General features: G+C 35.0%; 1 pseudogene; it reads left to right on the top strand.

The window, feature by feature from the left end:
- The first annotated feature begins 8,238 nt into the window (after nucleotides 1-8,238).
- Nucleotides 8,239-11,867, top strand: LOC129904441 (eukaryotic translation initiation factor 5-like; annotated as a pseudogene).
- The last annotated feature ends 5,783 nt before the right edge of the window (nucleotides 11,868-17,650 follow it).

The raw sequence follows: 17,650 nt of genomic DNA on the forward strand, positions 1-17,650 counted from the left end.
GAACTTGTGGCGGTATAAAGGGTGGTCTCTTGTTTGAAGGTAGTTACTGCCTTTGTTCTTATTTATCTAACCTTTTGTGTAGGGATTTAGTTGATGCGGTCCTTTAGGCCTTTATGTGATATCTGTGTTTACTTCTGTTTGGAGGTTGTCACTTAGTTGTCCTCTTTTATAGTGTGTTGTCATGTTTAAGTTATGGGTAGGCGCCACCACGTACATCCTTTGTGTCCTCGCTTGTTCCCTATTTTCTCTCTTCCTTATATCAGATGGTTCTTATTGCAGGCTTCCATATTATTCTTGTTAGTTAGTTGTGATATATACTCTTCGCTTACATGTTCTCTATACTTGCTTTACCTTTGGAGCTCATACTACACTTCTGTACCTTCATATCATAGTGTGGGTTTTTACTACTGATTCGGATATTGTGCGAAACAGCTCTTGGATTTTGGAGACTTGTCAGCTCTTAGTGTTCGGAGTTGCCTATCTCTTTCTATTTTGCGACTAGTCTTTGTTTGGTATTCGGAGGCAGTCTGTATTACTATTACTATTATTGTATATGTATAAACCTTGTACTCCCTTATTTAATTTAGTAGCTCAACTACTGACTAATACCAAGTCTTGGGGGTTATCTTATTATATTGTGCTCATTCTTCTTTTCTTCTTCTTCTTCTTCTTCTTCTTCTTCTTCTTATTATTATTATTATTATTATTATTATTATTATTATTATTATTATTATTATTATTATTATTATTATTATTATTATTATCCTCTTCTTTTCTTTAGCTTGTGATTGTCTATTGCCTATGATTTCGGACTGTGGGGTTAGGCTTACCTACTGGTGGGTTAATAGTAGGGGTCATCATGACTTGATAAATTGGATCGTGACAGAGTGCTATCAAAGCTTAGGTTCGCTGGTATAATTAGTATAAGAGCAAGTGCCTAATAGAGTCCTGCGAATTGGTGCGATGACGTCTGTATCCTATCTTCGTGAGGCTATAGGTTTTTTTTTAGGAAAACTCCATTCTTGATTCCTTATTGTGTGAAACTTCTTTGATCAACCTCGAAATACTTTTTTGGAATTCATTTCTCCTTATATGGATAGTACGAGCTTGCCAATGGGCATGGCTAGAGCATTAGAAGATACTACTTAGTCTTCGACAGTATCTATAACCACCTCGGCTCTTTTGGATCCAGCATTGGAGATTTTGAGTATCGTTGAGCATACACATAGGCAGGAGTAGTTTTGGGTGCACCAAGTGGTTTGCAGCCAAGGATTAGACTTGTAGGTCCTCAACAGGGTTTTTCGTTGGTCTCGGAGTATGTGATGGAGTTTCTAGATTGGACAGGGCATGCTCCTACACTATTTTCTATGGAGTGAGACATGACGCAACGACTTATTGAGGGATCAATTTTGACGCTTCGCCTAGCATCATAACAATTGATAGTTGTTGGGCCTACTTTTCCCCAAGTGGTCTGTATCTGAGGTCTATGGAGAATGCATGTATAGAGACTTATAGAGGTAGAAGATCCCGCTGTCAGCGCAATGAAGGTAGCACCTCGCTCTAAATAAGGCATCATCCTTGGGAGGGTTACCCTCATCCTCAACCTACCGGACCCATGGCGGGAGGACCTCAGGTTCCAGGCGGTCCTGTGATAGGTTATGATACCCCCATGTATAAAATTCATGATAGACATCTCAGGGTTTGCTATATGAGCATTCAGGTTGTAGGGCTTATACTAATTCAGCTGGTTCAACTTAGCAGGCTGTGTTTGGTGGAAAGTGCTATAAGTGAGGTGAGTTTGGGCATCCAGCTAAGGAGTGTCCTACAGTCATATATCACAAGCGGCAGGCTCAATAGAATCGGGCTCGTAGGGCCCAGGGACAGTCAGTTAAAGGTGATGCCTCAAGTGTTGTAGTTGGTAATACATGTATTCAATTCGAGGCCAGGCTCATTCCATCCCATGCTTCTGCTAGTCGAACATAGGATATCAGATTCCAAGTATCGATCAGATTTGAGTAAATTTTATTTCTAGGACCTTCCTTGTTTATAGTGCTTGGATGTTGGTGTATTCATACCCACCGGTGATTACTTGGCTTGTTAGATTAATCTTGCGATTCTGGTGATTACTTTACTTAGACTTTTGTGGGCGTGCTTAGTTAGCCTAATTACTTGCCTAATGTGTTTATCTTTTCCGTAAGTGATTTCTTTTAGTAGTGGATCATATTGGTTTTTATTGTTGTGTTGAATTAGTGGTGGAGTTATACCTTGTGGATATTGAGCTTAGTTGATTGCTTTGGTGGATTTTCGTTTAGCCATTCTAGAGTTTTCTTGGATTGGTCCTTTCCCCTTCCTTGTTTGCCCCCTAGTGTACTTAGCTGATGTACGGTTGCTGCCAAGAGAAGGGTGTGTAAGTAGCTGTGGGCCCTTGTGGTCTATTGTAGATCTCGTTTGTCAATTTTTTCTTTGGTTGATATCCTATTCTAAGTTCCTAAGGTGTCGAAGTTTAGATTTGCCCTTAGCAATGGCTGGGTTGTCTTTTTATGGTAAGTTTGATGGTTAAGTTATCAGTTCAGCTATTTGTGCGATGTAGTGCCAGATAGCTATGTGTGAGTTGGGAAGGCTGGAAATGGAGTTGGCTTTATTTATTCTTAGTATGGTGATGTTTTAGATTGAAGTGTCATATAAAGAAGGTTCTATTGGGTTTATGGAAATGGAGTCCTTTTTATGCTTGTGACCGACCAACAATTATCCTTATTATCATTGTTGTTGTTGTTAATATTATTATTATTATTATTATTATTATTATTATTATTATTATTATTATTATTATTATCATCATCATCATCATCACCATCATTATTATCATCATCATTATCATCATCATCATTATTATCATTATTATTATTATGATTATTATTATCCGCTTCTTTGCTTCCGCTTTTGATGGTCCGTTACTTATGGTTCCAGACTATGGGGTTAGACTTACCTACTGGTGGGTTAATAGTAGGTGTCATCATGACTTGAGAAATCGGGTCGTGACATAGTCCATTCTTTTGGACTTAGACTATTTCATTCAGAGTTTATTGTTTCGAGGTTGCATCCCCTTACATTAGACTTTTTACTTAGTAGTTTTGGTACGATGACTTTCAGGTTTTAGGGGTTAACTTCCGCATGTTTATATTATTTGGTTAGTTTTCTGAGTTTATGAAAATTCAGTTTTAAAAATATTATTTAAATTTGTTCCACATCTTTAAATGTTTGTTTCTGTATTAGGATATTTAATTTGGGGTATAGTATTGATTATCCTATCGGAGGGTTAGTGCGGGTGTCACTCATGGTTGGTTTGAGTGGTGACAAAATTTCATCTAAAATTCATCTAAATTAAATAAAATTTATGGCCAAGTTCAAAATCATCATACGAATCAGTTAGAACTTTCAAATCATGAATCCAAACTCATTTAGTCAACTATTTGACTGTGATCGACTCATATTTTTTGTACTAATTTTCAACTTAAGCATTCGAATCACTCTTGAGCCCTTGAAGATTCATTTAAACTATCTAAGTCACAAAATATTATACATACCTATAAAAACTTTCAAACCTTGATTTGGAGTCTTTTTGCCTCGAATGTTGAAGAAACATAGTTTTTGTTTTTTCTTCTTCAATACTCATCTGATTGTCCTGAAAATAGTGTCACCCATTCTCACAAGTCATAAATTATATTTTAAACCTACAAAAAAATCTTCTTAAAAAATTGAGTCTTTATATTTAAAATAACCAGACGAGTTGTTATATTTTTTTCCCGCTTAAAATAATGTTCAACCTCGAACATTCCTATATAAGACCAAAACTAGGGTTGTTCACAGTTTTGGTTAAAACCAAACCAAAAATTTAACCAAACCGAATAAAAAAACCGACATTCAGTTTGGTTTGGTTTGGTTTTAAATTTGAATAACCGATAATATTTGGTTTGGTTATGGTTATAGAAAAAAATAACCGAATAAATAACCGAACCAAACCGATAATTATATACTTAAAATTTATAATTATTTATATGTATAATATTAGTTTTTCATAAATAATTAAAGATATTTTATACCTTTTAATTATTAATTTAATATTAATATACTTATTTTTAAGACTCAACAATCCAAACCCAACTCTCAAGCCCAATTATAAATTCTAATAAACACTAAACAGTGGTCCAAGTCCAACAATCCAAGCCCATCAGCCCAACTCTCAAGCCCAATTCTAAATCCTAAATTCTAAATCCTAAATTTCTAATAAGCACTAAGCACTTGAGCAGCAGACAGCAACATAAAGTAAAAGTTAAAACTTTAAAACCCTAGTATCTATTTTCCTTTTATATTTTTGTTCCTCTCACGTTGGTTTCTCACAAAGTCACAGACTCACAGACTCACAGTCATAGACTAACAATGAAGGCTCAAGAGCAACCTCAACTCCTCAACCCCAAGTATAAGATTGACAAATTTTGAGAAGGTTTGTAAGGAGTTTTTCAAATTTTAAATTGATTTTAAGTCGTTTTCTTTTTTTTTCCGAATGTTTAAGTTGTTTCCTTTTCTCTTTTGAACCTCTGTGGGTCATGAGGAAAAAAGAGCTTCTTAAGAATTTAAAGAATGTAGAGAGAGAATATTTGAATTATCTCAGCTAGTCATAAACCGAATAACCGAATCAAACCGAACCAAACCGACAATAACCAAACCCGTGGTTATTATTTTACTTGGTTTGGTTATGGTTTTAGATATTTAATAACCGATTAAATTGGTTTGGTTATGGTTTTAATCAATAACCGACCCAAACCGAACCATGAACACCCCTAACCAAAACTATTGTTCAGCTGTAAATATCCATTTTAAACCCCATGTTAGCATCTCCAAACACAATGTACCTTGATAACACCACTTATTCACTTTATTCATGATATCTTTTTTAAAATTAGCTAAAAAAATTATTATTTATATTTGAAATTTGCTCAAATTGTCTATCCTTGTTTATTTAAATTATCATAATCCGATTTACCTAATTAATTATAATTATAATTTTACCTCTGAGTGAAGTTCCTTGCTACAATAGATACCATCATACCCACAAAAATTTCTTTGTTGCAACAATAATCCATTGTCAAGCATGTACTAGCAAAATGTCCAAATAGATTTTAGTCAACTGAAAAGATCTTCTGGTCAAATCAGATATTAGGATTTAATTAATAATGAGAATTTGGAATAACCAATTTATCTTTTTTTCTCTTTCTCTCTCTCTTTTCAATGTCGTTATTCAGAATGAATTGAGATAAAAATTATCCAGTCAAAAAAGCAAAGAAAAGTCAACTTGAATCCTCCAAGGTTAAAACTAAAAATTTCTTTCAAAATCAGTCCATGGGTCTTAAATCTTAATTTCATTGAATTTCATCCACAAATCGGATCTCAGATCAATAATTTACATTCTCTTCTAATTTGTTTTTATTAAGATTAAGACGTCTGAAGCTGAATATTAAGATATGCATTAAGATTTAGAGGTATGAATTTGAATACACATCTGAATATTAAGATATTGCATCAATATTTAAAGGTATGAATTTGAATACACATCTGGATATTAAGATGTTGCATCAAGATCTTAATACTAAATAGTTAAAACTAATTATTTTTTTCAACATCCGAATGTATAAAATTTATCTTTGTTTTAAAAATAACATAAAATTCAAATAAAATCTTAAATTGATCTAATATTATATTCAATAGATATTTTTAAAAATTTTATATGACAATTGATGATGATGATGACCAACGATGGTGATTATTTGTATTGACTTGGGATGATGTTGATCGATGATAGACGTGGTTGTTGATGATGGTGGATGATAATTAGTTATACAGTGATAGTGATAATCAATAGCGGTTGTGAATGATGATGGCGGTTAGTAATATATAGTGTTGAATAACAGTGATAATTATTGATAGTGATTAGTGGATGTAATAATGATTGGTGGTAATGATTGAAAATTATGGCTAACGGTGATGTCGATTGATTTTGGTGATTGATGGTTGTGGTTGGGATGAGAATGGATGATGGTGGTATTGTGGCTGAAATGGTGGCTGTGGATGATGGATGAAAGTAGATGAAGTAGTGATGAACTGTCATCTTTATTAAAAAATCTTTAATAGACATTTTAATGATGTTAAGACTTTGTTGTAGATCTTAATCATTCAGTAAAATAAGAAAAACAAACACACTTAATGAATAAGATTCAGATCTTGAAAACAAACACACTTAATGACTGAGATATGAATGATTAAAATTAAGACCTTCTTTGATAAAAAAAAAGATTAAGACCTTCATTAAGTACAAAATAAATGAGGCCATAAGTTCTCAAAGCAAAAAAAATAATAATCCAAAATCACAAATAAATTCACTAATAAAGTATAGAATCATAGGAAAAGTACCCAAAATAAAAGTTAGATTCTTATCCCACGTCAAATCAACAAGAATACAACAAAAAATTATCCATTTTCAAGCTCACTAACTTCCAAAATGGTGAAATGAACTTATGAAAAAACATTGTTGAAAAATAAAAATGTCCAATCTCATCGGTAAAGGTACAAAATCTGATCACTAAAAGTTCGCACAAGAAACCTGTATTATTTTTTGCACCAACATTTAAAAAAAACAAACTAAAATGACCCTAACTCTCTCATACGACTTTATAATTCTACAATTCTTGTTTTTATGAGTTTAAAATAATGATACAAATCTAGTCTTTCAGTCGAAACTCAATATTGAACCTGTTTGCTTAATCGAATATTATTTTCACTCATTAAAGAGTTAATTTTACAATTCTCAACAAAAAATCGATCGTAACTTATTGAAATTGAATTAGACCTAATATTTTAGACCAATTTGATAAATCATTCTCGAATTTTTGAAAGTCTCAGAATCAATTTTGTTATCTTTAGAACTAAAAACGGACCTTTGAGTCGTTATATTTTTATGCTCAAAACGGCACCCAAACACCAAACACGATTAACAAAACATAGAAACTCATCAACATTAAACTAAATTTTTGGGCAAGTCCAAAATCATCATACGAACCCATTAAAAATTTTAAACCATGAATTTGGGCTCGTCTATACCACTATATTACTTTGATCAACTCTTATAATTCGTGAGAGTCAAAACTAACTCTAATAATCTCACTAGCAAATCTAAAAGTAAAAGGAGGATTTTGCTAAGATGGTAAATACTTTTTACCTCCAAATTTAATGTTAGTGGATGACGTTAAGCCCACCGTTAGAGGAAGTCGCACGACAGCATGCTACTTTTTTAATGGTGTGGGCCATGACCCTCTTCCCACCCCACCCCACCACCCCATCCCACTCTCCACCCCAACGTTTTATATTAATTAGGTGTTTTTTTTTATAAATTTTATATTTATGTTTTAGACAAATTAGGTTTTATCATTTTTAACATTAATTTATTTGATATTACAATTTTTTCTCTTTAATTTTCATTCTTTATTACATTCATTCAGTCTTTATTTTATTTTTTATAAATTTACTATCATAATTTTTTTAAGTTTTGTGTATTTCTCATAAATTAATAGTACTTGTAATGTAGTATAGAAGTTTTTATTGCATTGTCCAATTATTCATGTATACGCATTTTCATCATTAGTTTGTTGTTTTATTGGAAAATGTGTATACATGAATAATTGAATAATGTAATAAGAATCTCTATCCTACATTACAAGTACTATTAATTTATCAGAAACACACAAACTTAAAAAAATTATGATCATAAATTTATAAGAAATAAAATAAAGAATGAATGAAAGAAAGAATGAAGGTTAAAGAGAAAACATTTGTAATATCAAATAAATTAATGTTAAAAATGATAAAATCTAATTTTTCTAAAACATAAATATACAAATTTATAAAATAAAATACCTAATTAATATAAGACATTGAGGGGGGTTGGGGGTGGGGGATAGAGGTGGGAGCGGGAAGAGGAGCATGGCCTACACCATTAAGTAAAGTCGCATGCTGCGACTTACAAGTCGTATGCTGCCATGCAACTTCCTCTAACGATGGACTTAACATCGTCCATTGACAAAAGGAAGTTACCGTGCGTTTTTACCTTTTTGATTTCTTACAAATATTAATTATCCTTTTGTTTTTATTTTATTTTAAAAAAGTCATCCTTTCGGCTCCAAACTCGCCAAATCCTTTAAGGAATAAGGATTTTCTTTGTTCCTTATATAATCTCATCTCCTTTTCCTTTTTCTTTTTCCATCTGTCGACGCAACAGAATACCAAATCTTTCTCATTCTTCTACTTCTTCATTCAAGGTATATATATTCTGGAATCCTATTTATTTATTTAGTTATTTATTTATTCCTTTTGATTGTTATTCTTTGTCTATATTTTAAAATTGATTTTTTGTTTGGATCTAATTTTCGTATATGGATTTTCTTGGTTTTGACCGTAGACCTTTTGTAAAGTTAGATTCAGTTTTGATATTTCTGTTTTTTTTTTTACGTAGATCGGTTTGTTGATAATAATTAAGCATTGGGGTTATTTTCTATTTATGATTGTATATTTTAATCATATTCAATTGGTCAGTTGTTAAATATGTAGTAGTTTGGATTTAATTTGATTTTTGTTTCTGGAAATTTACCCTACATATTGTATTGTTTAGTTTTTTTTGTTTTTTTTTTGAGATTTTAACAAATATTGTTCAGTTGTTGTTGTTAATATATCATATTTTTTCAAGTATGTGTTGATTAATCAAGTGTATTCTTTTCTATTAGTTATACCTTACTCAAAATGTATCACAATTCATAACATTACTCATTTTGAGAAATTTTGCTGTTACAGAGATTGTTTTTTTCCTATTTCGAACTACAATGTTTTTTTGTTTAAATTTTTAGTTCAATTAATCATATGGACAGTTCGATAGATAGTAAAGCTTAACGAAATGGATGTGCATGCATCAAGGGTGCCCAACGTTTAGCTTAACCAATAACTTAATTCGTACCTAGAGTAACTTCTTGAATTTAGTGTCTATGGCTGTGACACTCTAGCTTAGGATAAGAGTCTCACATTGACAAAACACAAGAGAGATTTTGGGTATATAAGTAAACAGGACTTACGTGATAGTGACGCGTGTTAAAGCCGTACGGGCTTACGCTTAGAGCGGACAACATTACTAATAAGTTGGGCCGTCACAGTGGTGCTTACTTGTTTGTTACTTTCCTGTTTTATATATTTAGTTTTAATGCATAGGTTTTGGTTAAAAAAGAATTCAATAATTTTCTAACCACAAGGAGGTATGACTTGGTAGTAAAGACTCTCCACCTCCAGCCATAATAGTTGGGTTCCAAGTCACCAAGTTATTGAAGTTGGAAAGGACCAATTTTAGTTCCTAAAAAAGGGGTTTGGGGGTGAAGTGTACCATAAAAAGATTTTTTTTTTTGTAGCTTAATCAATCTTATGGCAATGTAATATCTGCTGATACTAAAATTTTGTACATCTATGGATGATAGTTACTGGATAGTTTCAGATATCAGATTTGAATGAAATTTTGCTCTGATTGTAAGTCAAAATGGAAGTACATGAAGATACTTGTTATTGGTTCATTTGTCTTTACCGGATAAATAAAAAGTTTCTTGTCTCATCAAGAGAAAAAGTTGCTAGTATTTTACTGACTTTATTTGTAGAAGCATTTTGTGCATATATTCTATAGTCTGGACTAATCTCTCATTGGTGCTAAATCTAATGGTAATAGAATATTTAACATGGTTGTTTGCACACTATATCTATGTACTGCATTTCTCTTGAATTTTTTATAATAGTATTCAATAAATAAGTTGTTATAATTATCCTGTAATTCATGCAATTAACTTTTGATTGTTGTAATTTTTTACGTCTTAACTGCATTATTTGCAGTTAGTAAAGTGGAGGGTGTTAAGTTTGAAACTTCTTTTATGTCAGAAAGATCCATCAATTGGGTTGTTTGGAGAGTATTGTCCTCCATCAAGAGATCGTCATAAAGTTGACTGCATGCATCTTGAGCTATCGCAAGGACAAAGAGAGACCAGATATTTGTGATACTAAAATGGCTTTGTAAAACATTGGTGTCGGAAACAAGGATGACGCCTTTTACCGGTACAAGATGCCAAGAATGATTACAAAGATTGAAGGTCGTAGAAATGGCATCAAAACTAATGTGGTAAACATGGTTGACATTGCCAGAGTAGGCCAGCCTCATACACCACAAAGTATTTTGGCTGTGAACTCAGAGCTCAGTCTAAATTTGATGAGAAAACAGGTACCTCTCATGTTAATGGTGCCCATGACACTGCAAAGCTTGCTGGACTTCTTGAGAACATCAAAAAATGTGTTCAATGCTATGGATGCGGGAATCCTGAAACTGAGATATTGATCACAAAATCACAGATGTTAACCCTTACGTGTGCTGCATGTGGCTTTATCTCTGATGTTGACATGAGGGACAAGCTCACCACATTTATTCTCAAGAACCCTCCTGAGCAGAAGAAGGGATCTAAAGATTAAAAGGCAATGAGGAGGGCTAAAAAAGAACGGCTCAAAGAAGGGGAAGCAGCAGATGAGGAGGCAAAGAAAGTCAAGAAAGAGTCTGCAAAGAAAAAAGGTTCCTCAAAAGGATGGTTCTACAAAAACAACAAAGAAAAAAGCCACTGTGTCAGATGAGGAGCACTCTCCCACTGGAAGCCAAGCAGATCAGACTGAAGCACCATCTGCCAACAGTGATGAAGATGTTCAGTGGCAGACGGACACCTCCATGGAAGCAGCCCAACAGCGAATTCATGAGCAGCTTAATGTTGTTACTGCTAGTATGGTTATGCTTTCGGCAACTGAAGAGTAGAAGTCTGGCAATAGCTCACCAGCACATGAGGGAAAATCCAAGGTCAATGGGCAAGGCACTGGTGTTAAGCATAGTAATTCCAAAGAGATGCTTGTTGCACAGACCAATGGTGTTAAGCGTAGTAATTCCAAGGAAAAACTTGTTGCACAGACCAATGGTGTTGAGCGTAGTAATTCCAAGGAAAAGCTTGTCGACTCTAAAGAGAGGCGTGCTTATGAAATAAAGGAACACCTGAATAAGGGATCATCTGTGGCTCAGCAAAAGTCCTTCTTGGGATCGATTTCTGAAACTCATCAAGACATTGTTGATGCATTGTTTGAAGCACTTTTTGGTGGATTGGAAAAGGTTTATCCAAGGAGGTGATCAAGAAGAAAAATTATCTTGCAGCTGCTGTACAGGAAGACGGTTCACAGCTAGTTCTACTACACGCTATTGAGTCATTCTTTGGAAAATCAAATTCAGAGGCTGTAAAGGAGGTCGCATTGGTTTTGAAAGTACTTTATGACATTGATATGTTGAAACAAGAGTTTATTGTGGAGTGGTGTGAGAAGGGATCGAAAGGTAGCGAAACACTCTCCCTAATGTGGAAGAATGTTAAGCCATTTGTGGAGTGGCTGCAGAGTGCTGAGTCTAAAACTGAGAATGAGTAAGTGATGCATGCATGTTCAGTGCAGTTATGTCCATTTAGATCAACCAATCATGTTGTTTTCGTTAGTCAAGTCATTTAGATATTTGAAACTAGATATCCAATGCACTTACTGGCCGGTGCCTTTTGTGTCTCAGAATAAAGCAGTACTTTACGGGTATTGTCCTACCCTCTCGTGGTCATTGTTCTGCGTTGCGCATTTTATCAAAGCATAATAGATTTGCTTTCGCTGTGTTGCCTCTCAATGGTTGTGGCTCTTTAACCAATGTTTATTGTATTCACGGTTTGTTGCGTCTTCTGACTATCTCTTCCCTGTATTGTTTTGTTCTAGACTGTTTTTTGTGTCTTCTGGCTATCTCTTTATGATTTGATCTACACGTATAGAAATCATATTATAAATGACATCTTTAAGTTATCTAATCATGCAACTCTACCTAAACAAAACCCGGAAAAAGTAGCAATACGCCCCGAGTGTATGAGCTAATGCACGCAATGATTATATTGATATCTAGGGTGGCAATTTGGTGGGTTGAGTCAAATTTGGACAGGTCATAATAGGTTAAGACAATAATTGGGTCAAGACCCAACTCAATCCAAATTAGTTTGGGTCAAAACGGGTTGGGTCAAAATGAGTTAGATAATGGGTCAACCCAATTCAATTTTTACTAAGCTTAATTGTTTTATTTGTTCTTTTAAACTATTTTAGTACATAATAAAATTATTATTTTCTTTATTATGGCTATATATTGTTAAGGATAATCCTATCCAATCAAATTCAAAATCAAAAGCATAGCTTAACATTATTGTCATAGAATCATGATAGATATGCAATATTGTAAATATGGTAGGCTAGCTGATTTGTAGGGATTTGATTATTTACTTACCATAGTTAGTTAGTATTCTTCATGTATTTATATCATAGTAATCTTTGAGAAATGAACAAGAAAAGAAGTACTCTCTTCTAAAAACTCGTTATAGTATCAGAGCAGTGATCCAAATTGCTTCTGAATTATCGTTCTTTTTCTTTCTTTCTCATGGCATCCTCTAGCACAAATAATCCTACTCACTTTTCTGAAAAAACCTTGATTTTCGTCAATGCCTCTCAACTTCCTTTGAAACTTAATTCTCAAACCTACCCCACTTGGAGAGCCCAAATTACTCCTTTACTTCGTGGTCACAATCTTATGGGTTATGTCAATGGTGCGAACACGTCACCTCCAACAACCATTGAAAAAGATGGTCAACAAGTCTCTAATTCTGATTATGAATTTTAGAACTGTCAGGATCAATTAATCTTGGCAGCCATTATTGCTTCTATATCCTTTTCAGTAATGAATACCATCGCATATGCCAAAACCTCAGCAGAGGCATGGACCAAGTTGCAAATGGCGTTTGCAAACAAATCAGCTATGCAAATTTTATCCTTGCATGACAAACTATCTAGAGCAAAGATAGATTCACGTCTAGTTGCTGAATAACTTCAATTGATCAAATCAATTGCTGAGGAACTCTCTTTGTGTGGAAGCCCTGTTACTGATATAGATATTATGGTTCACGTTCTTAGTGGTGTTGGCCTTGAATTTCGAGGTATTGCTGTAGCTATTCATGCTAGAGATACCATCATATCATTTGATGAACTTCAAGACAAGTTATTGGCTCATGAATTGTATTTGAAACAAACAGATCCCATATTTGACACCACTCCAATCACAGAAAATCATGTCCGCAAAGCCGCAAAGGTACAAGTACTAGATCTCTATATCAGCAAAAACAAGGTAATTCAGGGAAGACAAATCAATAGTTTCAATATGAAAATACTAACATTGGTGTTCCAGCGAACTTCTTATCATATAAGTCTCAAAATGTTGTGCCAAGACAACATTCTCGAGGCACTGGATCTCAAGCCAAAGTTCAATGTCAATTTTGTGACAAATTTGGGCATTATGTCAAACAGTGTTATCAAGCACGTGACTATTTAAGGGACTTGCTTTCACGAAATCCTCAAACACAGTACACTAATGTGAATTCGGGATCTGGTCAGCAATGATTGTTAGACATTGGTGCATCTCATTACATCACTAATGACGAGCAACTAATCTCTTCATTCACTATATGATGGTAATGACAAACTGCACCAAAGTGATAGCTCAGCTTTGTCATCTCACATGTTGGTTATGGTAGTATTTCTCTCCCTGCCAAAAAGTTCCATCTTTCTAATGTCTTATGTGTTCCCTCTGCTAAAACCAACCTCATATTTGTATCACAATTCTGTACTTCTAACCAAGTGTCGATTGATTTCTTTTCTAATTATTTTCTTGTAAGGGATCAAGTCACGGGGGAGATTCAATTCAAAGGCCCACCTGATCAATCCTTGTACAAGTTTCTATCCTCTGCAGTTTTGAATAAACCTGCCTGCTTCACCATTCGGCTTTCATCAGAGTCCTGGCATCAACATCTTGGCCATCCCAATGCTAGGACCTTAAATTTTATTTTGTCCAAGTTTCAGTTACCAACATCTTCTATTAAAGCATCCTTTTGTAATCCTTGCCAATGCCATAAAAATCATCGTCAATCCTTTGGTGTTTCTTCTCTAACAAGCAGTGGATCTGTCACGACTCAATTCCGGGTGTGATGGCATCTGTCCTTTTTCACCGGATAAGTCAGCTTAAAACACAATATTTTGATAAAAATAAAGGAAGAAAATCTAAATACGTAAATAATAGTCAAAAATGGAAGACTTTCACTTAAACACCCCCCAAATATTAGTTGTCACATGTACAAGCCGCTAATGAAAGTAAAACTGAAATAAAAGTACAATGCTCAATATGTCTTCAACTCTCAAATAAAGTAAATCATAAAAATACAAGAAGTACAAGAATTCACTGGATATCGATGGCTACCTCTCTCAACTCCCAGAATCCTCGAATGATCAAGAAAAGAGATGGTGATCAAAGTCCAAGATGGAAACCTACACAAGTGTAGAAGCAAGGGTGAGTACCAAACAATGCGGTACCCAACAAGCCAACTAGAAAAACTTTGTAAATCTAAAAGAATACACAAACTCCGTTTCTAATCCATCCGAACCTTTAGATTACAACCTGTACAGAAATTAGCCCAACCTAACAGTTCGTACTATATAGTTCAATAAGGTTCAGATCACAGCTCAATATCACAGATATATCATACAAATGCTCTAAATGTCACAAGTAGGCATCAAACTGTCAACACAGATATGCAGTATATGTATATGCACACTCAATGATCATGCATGTGTGCAATTGCCGATAAAGACCTCGGCACAATAAGCTTTGACTGGAAATGACCTCGGCCACATAATCTCTAACTGAAAATGACCTCGATCTCATAATCTCTGACCAAAAATGACCTCGGTCTCATAATCCTTGACCAGAAATGACCTCAGTCTCATAATCTCTGACCGAAAATGACCTCGGTCTCATAATCTCATTGGAGATGACCTCGACAATAGAATCCCATTGGAAATGACCTCAGCCTATCAATTTCTAGCCGAAAATGACCTTGTCCATATCATATCTCTAATCGAAAATAACCTCGATCTCACAATCATATACCTCCCATCACAGTATTTCAAAACCAATGCAACAGCATGCTCACACAAGTAATAAGGAATAATCAATTCAGACAAACCGTAATCACTATTAGACTATCAAGTATTTCATAAAATACACATAGATATCTAGATTACAGTATGCAAGTTTCAATACTCAACAATCTCACGCATAGTCTTTTATTAACCCCATCGTTTCATTTTAGATTACTTCATATCACAATTAAACCCGTAACCTCATACCCATTACGCCCCAACACATATACAGCAGGATATTTGGGAATTCTAAGAGATTCACGAAGGTTTAAGAGTCAACTTGCCTTAGCCTATACGCGATCGGTCACTCCATGTGAGCTTTTTCCTTCTGAATGCACTCCAAATTCACCATAATCTATAAAAGTTCAAGTTCCCAATCAAAATACGGAACCAACGATATTCCTATCATATTTTTGAAAACCGAGCCGAAATTGACCCAAAATGCCTGAAAAAACCCAATTCCAAAACAAGCATAAAAATTTTAGAATTTTTTACATAAATAACATCCTCAAGGTATTTGGAGTTTACTAGTGAAAAACAAAGTGGATATGGACTTAAAACAAGCTCACAATCATTAAAACATTGAAACTAATTCAAGTTCTTGAAAACCCCAACCTCTCCAATTTAAAAGCCTCAATTTCATGCTAAAACTCTCAAATAATCAATGGGTAATCAAGATTGGAGGCTAGAATTACTTACCCCAAAGTTTTTCCATGAAATCTTCTCTGAAAATCGCCTCCCCAAACTCCAAAATCACCAAAAATAGTGAAAATAGGCTAGACCTCGACTTTGTCATTGTTTAGGGGTGATTTGCTCTCCGCAAATGCAGATCTCTAACTCTGCGTACGAGGCTAACCAGACGTCCCTCCGCGAATGCGGCATAAGCTCCACGAACGTGGAGAAGGGACAACTGTCCTTCTGCGAATGCAGACAAGCCTTCGCGAACGCAGGCAAGTCTCCACGAATGAGGAGAAGGAATCTCAGGCACCAGATGACAACAATGTTACTTAAGTCTCTGAATGACTCTTGGGATTCGTTTAGAACCCCGTATAGACAAACCATATATGCAATCCTACTAAACTCAACATTTTGGACTCAAAGGAACCATCAAAATTCAATTTTAAGACCTCCTTTACCCGAAAACCAAAAAGTCGCAACTAGACCAATATTATTCCTCAAATGACCAAAACGCCCTCGAAGCTTCCAAAAACTACACAGGAACTCTCCCCCTAGGCCTAAAATCACCCTCCGAATCCAACGGAGTCGTTAGAATTCAATTCTGAATATCCGGTCCTCAAATGTTGAGCAAAGTCAAACCTATGGCCGAAAACTCAACTATTTCCAACTCAACCCCTCAAATCTACGATATGACCCCAAATATGATTCCGTCAACTCTCCCTGGCCAATTTCAACGTTCCAAAACTGATGGAATCAATGAAATTTTATTTCGATACTCGAAACTTTGAATGACCTCAAATACCACTTTTGAGTCATTCTAAACCTCTAAAACTCAAAGTTTACCAAAAATTCCAACATTTCAAGAAAACCAAAAAACCGACATCAGATATCAATCAAATATGACTCAAAAAACTATCAGGAGGCGTAAAATAGTCTTTTTATGACAATTTCCAAAAATAACCTTCAGGGTCATTACATCATCCTCCACTAAAAACCATGTTCGTCCTCGAACATAATGTAAAAGAAAGTATCTGAAGCCTCGAAAAGCTGTAGATATCGGGAAGCATGTCGTCCTCCGACTCCCAAGTCACCTCTCCAACTGAGCGGTGCCTCTACTGTACCTTCACCAAAGCTATCTCCTTGGTCCTAAGCTTATAGACCTGTCTATGAAGAATGGCTATGGGCTCTTCCTCAAAAGTCAAATCTGGACACAACTCTACCGTGTTAAGAGATAACATATGAGACTCGTCCGGCACATACTTCCTAAGCATAGAAATATGAAACACAGGATATACCGCTGATAAGCTAGGTGGAAAGGCCAATTTGTAAGACACATCTCCCACTCGCCCAAAAATCTTAAATGGGCCAATAAATCGAGGGCTAAGCTTTCCCTTCTTTCCGAAATGCATTACCCCCTTCATGGGAGACACTCGGAGCCAAACATGGTCACACTACATGAACTACAATGGTCAAACCCTCCTATCCAAATAACTCTTTTTCCTACTCTAGGCTGTCAAGATCTTACCTTGGATAATTCGAACCTGCTCCATGGAATCTCTAAGCAAGTTCATGTCTAATGAATCTATCTCAACTAAGTCGAACCACCCAATAGGAGATCGACATCGCCTACCATACAATGCCTCAAATGGGGCCATCTGAATACTGGAGTGATAGCTGTTGTTGTAGGAAAATTCTACTAAGGGCAAATGCTGATCCTACCTAGCACCAAAATCAATAGTACAAGCTCGGAGCATATCCTCCAATATATGAATCGTCCGCT

Source organism: Solanum dulcamara, chromosome 9, assembly GCF_947179165.1.
Source record: "Solanum dulcamara chromosome 9, daSolDulc1.2, whole genome shotgun sequence".
Taxonomy (NCBI): domain Eukaryota; kingdom Viridiplantae; phylum Streptophyta; class Magnoliopsida; order Solanales; family Solanaceae; genus Solanum; species Solanum dulcamara.